Source organism: Kogia breviceps, chromosome 19, assembly GCF_026419965.1.
Source record: "Kogia breviceps isolate mKogBre1 chromosome 19, mKogBre1 haplotype 1, whole genome shotgun sequence".
Taxonomy (NCBI): domain Eukaryota; kingdom Metazoa; phylum Chordata; class Mammalia; order Artiodactyla; family Physeteridae; genus Kogia; species Kogia breviceps.
In genome coordinates, this window is record NC_081328.1 from 4808534 (window position 1) to 4812345 (window position 3812).

Here is a 3812-nt window from a genome sequence, read left to right on the forward strand (position 1 = left end):
TCATCGGTGCAGGGTCTGCATGCGTGACCCGCTTCCTCTGGGTTGGACTGGCCTGGGCTTGAACCCTTCCTTCTTGCCCTTTCTGCTCTTTTCCCATTTAACTCATTGGTTCTTCAACCAAACCTGGGGGCCTGGGCTACCATTTCTGCCTGGCTAGTCACTCGTCTCTTCGTGGGTGAGCCCTGTGCCCCCTATGGGAGAAGCCCACTCCCACTGCAGCGCCTGAGGGGCTCCTCGGAGACTAGTGGGCTGACGGGGTGCTCGCACCTTGGTTCCTGGAGCCTGGGAAGTCCCACGCTCAGATATCAGGTCAGGTCCCACGACGTGGTGTGTGGTGCGTTCATGCCCGGGTGTCTAAGACGCCGTGATTAGCGGTGAAGAAGGCTTGAAATCACGACCGAGAATGAATCCCTGGATTCCTCTACGTTGGCTCTGAGGTGCCCCTGTGCCTCTGTTTTTAGTGCATCTCATTTTGTAGGGATCTAAGGCAGACTGAAACCTTAAACGGGGATGCAAACAGCTCTGAGGTAAGAAGGAGGAAAAGAGGGGAAAAGATCATCACCGGGCTCAGAAAAGAGGAGGGGGGAGGCAGAGGGGAGGCAGAGGGAGCGAGAAACAAGGCAAAGAGATTGAAATGGGATGGTGTCAGGGGGTGAGAAGAGGAAGAGATGCTGGGGGTAGAGGTGGAGATGGAAGGGTCTGTGGAGAGAAAGCAGGAGAGAAACAAAGAGCAGGGACCCCTGGGCGGGCCTGAGCTGACCCTGATCATCTGGTGAAGAAGCCGTCAGCTTTCATCATGGCTCTAGTAATAGCCATCACCCCTGGAGCCATTTCCCACAAGGCTTTTCTGTTTTGAGAAACCAGCGAGAGTGGTTTTGTTTTCCAACCTTGGGATATCAGTTTTCAAGTGCAGATTTATTTTCTCAAGGAAGTTCGAAGGTTTGCCCATCTAAGAAAGATCAAAGAGGTTTTATTTTGTTTTGTTTTGGTTTTTTTTGGGGGGGGGCCTTGGTGCTGGCAGTTATTATACAAACTATGGTCAAAAAATTCCCTTGAGTCTCAAGGGCTGTGAGGGTACCTCACGTTTACTCTCCGCCAGAGGAGGTCTGACTCATCCTATAATGCCTGTAGGCTACCTTCATAAGTCAGCATTTCATTTTAGGTGTTTAGGCCCTTTAGATAGAAATTATATTCAGAATTTGGGAAACAAGTACGTCTTAACTGCGTTACAGCAATGGAGGTGGACGGAACAGTAGGAAGGCTTTTGGGGAATCAACCTGTTGACGGCACCTGCCCGGGGTCCTCAGAAGCCCCTCTGAGCAGTGCCAGGTCTACAAGGAGCACAGCGGTGCCACCTGTTCCCACAGGCGGGGTGGGAGCTGCGGGGGAGAATTCTCACAGTGAACTGGCAAGTCGGTATTTTCTAAGCATGCGCAGATTCATCACTCAGAACGAAAGAAAGCCTAGCATTTCAGAGGGTTTTTTTTCCCCCCCCTCTAAATAAGAAATGCAGGTGCTGAGGTGGAAAAACAGGGAGCTGGGGAGACATGTTGCGTTTTCCCCCTCAGGCTGCAGGGCATCTCCGTGTAGGAAACAGAAATAAATACAGCAGAGAACACTTTCTACTAATTCCTTTCAATTTCTGGAAGTGCCTTGGCAACACAGACATTTGTCAAACGCGAGGATAGTTTTTGGGTTTAGGAACCAATGCTCAATTTTAATTAAACCTGTCCTTTCTAGATAAGCAACGACACAATTGCCATAAATAACATCGTATTTCTTTTCAAATGCAACTGTTGGGAGTTTTTGTCACTGTTGTTCGATGGGAGTCTGCCCATTTACAAAATAAAACAAATGAGTGCTGGCATCTGTAGTTCAGTCTCTGTAAAGCACGGCTGATAACACTAATGTAGTTTAGATAATAGTTAACATTTATTGTTTCAACATGTGCTGTTTAAACATAACTATATTCGTAAGGTTGGAAGGAAATATGGAAACAAAGAAATAATCGGCAGGAGCCTGAAATCACGTTGAGAAAACAAAGCAGTGATTAATTAATTGGTTAATTAATCAATTCTTTTGTTTATATTTACTGAATGTTGACTGCCAGACACGGTGGTAAGTAATGCAAAAATAGACTTGATCTTTGACCTCGTGAAGGCTTCAGTCTAACGCCAGAGACAGGAATCAAATACCACAGACACGGATATGAAATTAAACTGTGAGAAGTGCCTTGCCATGTGTTACGAGAGTACAAATTTGCAATGACTGCGTCATATTTGTATGAGGGTTTGTAAAGCATTATGGCCTGAGGGTAGTGTTTTAGCAGTTTCAGATGTGTCCAGATTAAGATACGGTGAGTTAAGTCCTTTGATTAAAAAAAACCCATTTATTATTAAAAATAATACACATGAGATTAGAAGTCTGATGGCTCATTTGAAAAGCTGGGGTCTCTGCATTTGGAACAAAGGTCTGGAAGTGAGAGGGGTCAGCACACAGCAAAGGATCAGGTCGCAGAACAAGAGGACTAGAGCTGTGAAGTGTTATGCAGGAGAGGAGAAAGAACTCACGCTCGATGGGGTCCGACTGTGTGGAGCCTTGAGTGCCAGACTCAAAGCTTTGTGCACACACTCTAAAGGTTGGGGGTTCCCCAAACCTGTCACTCTCACATCACCCGGAAAATTTTTTAAAAATACAGATGCCCAGGTTTCAAGTTAACCCAGTCATTCTCACACTGGGGTGATTTTGCACCAGAAGACACTTGGGAATTGCTTAAAATTGAGTATATTCATAGCAAATTTGAGGTACAAGAGGGCCGACAGATCAGGAAACAACGTCCATAGAAAAGATAGTTTAGGGGCTTCCCTGGTGGCGCAGTGATTAAGAATCCACCTGCTAAGGCAGGGGACACGGGTTCGAGCCCTGGTCTGGGAAGATCCCGCATGCCGCGGAGCACCTAAGCCCGTGCACCACAACAACTGAGCCTGCGCACCACAACTACTGAGCTAGTGTGCTACAACTACTGAGCCCGCACACCTAGAGCCCATGCTCCGCAACAAGAGAAGCCACCGCGATGAGAAGCCCACGTACCACAATGAAGAGTAGCCCCCGCTCGCCACAACTAGAGAAAGCCCGTGAGCAGCAATGAAGACCCAACGCAGCCAAAGATAAATAAATAAAATAAATTATTTTTTTAAAAAAAGAAACGATAGTTTATTGCTCACAGAGGAGGGGGCATGCCATGCTGGGAGGGCCACTCAGGGAAGCACCAGGGTCAACCATGAGCCAAAAGGGGAAGGGGGAAGCATGGACACGAGACTTTATTGGGGTTTCCATGGGAAGGAACAGGTGAGGCCGGTTTAGAATTGGCTAGCGTGAATCATTTCAGCGGGCTCTGGGGCAAGGGGTGTCCCTAGTTGTCTAGTACCTGGTTCTGGAATGCTTAGAGCAGGTGGATAGTGGCCTGAAGTGTGGGAATTCCATAAAAGAGGTAGTCGGAGCACGGGCTCTGGTTTGGTGGAGCTGTCATTGAAAAGCACACTTGTGGGTGCGTTGTTTATCGTCTCTAAGAATTGGCTACCCCTGCAAGGAGCAATCCTGCTAGAGTTAAGCAAGACCCCAGATGACAAAGCATCAGAACGACAGAAAGTAAAAGATATGGTTAATACAGCAATGTCTGGAAACAGTTTTGCTTTTTACACCTGGGGAGAGGGTGGCTGCTACTGGCACCTACCGAGGGGAGGCCAGCAGTGCCGCTAAACGCTCCACGATGCACAGGACAGTCCTCACTACTAGGAGCTGTGCAGCCCCAA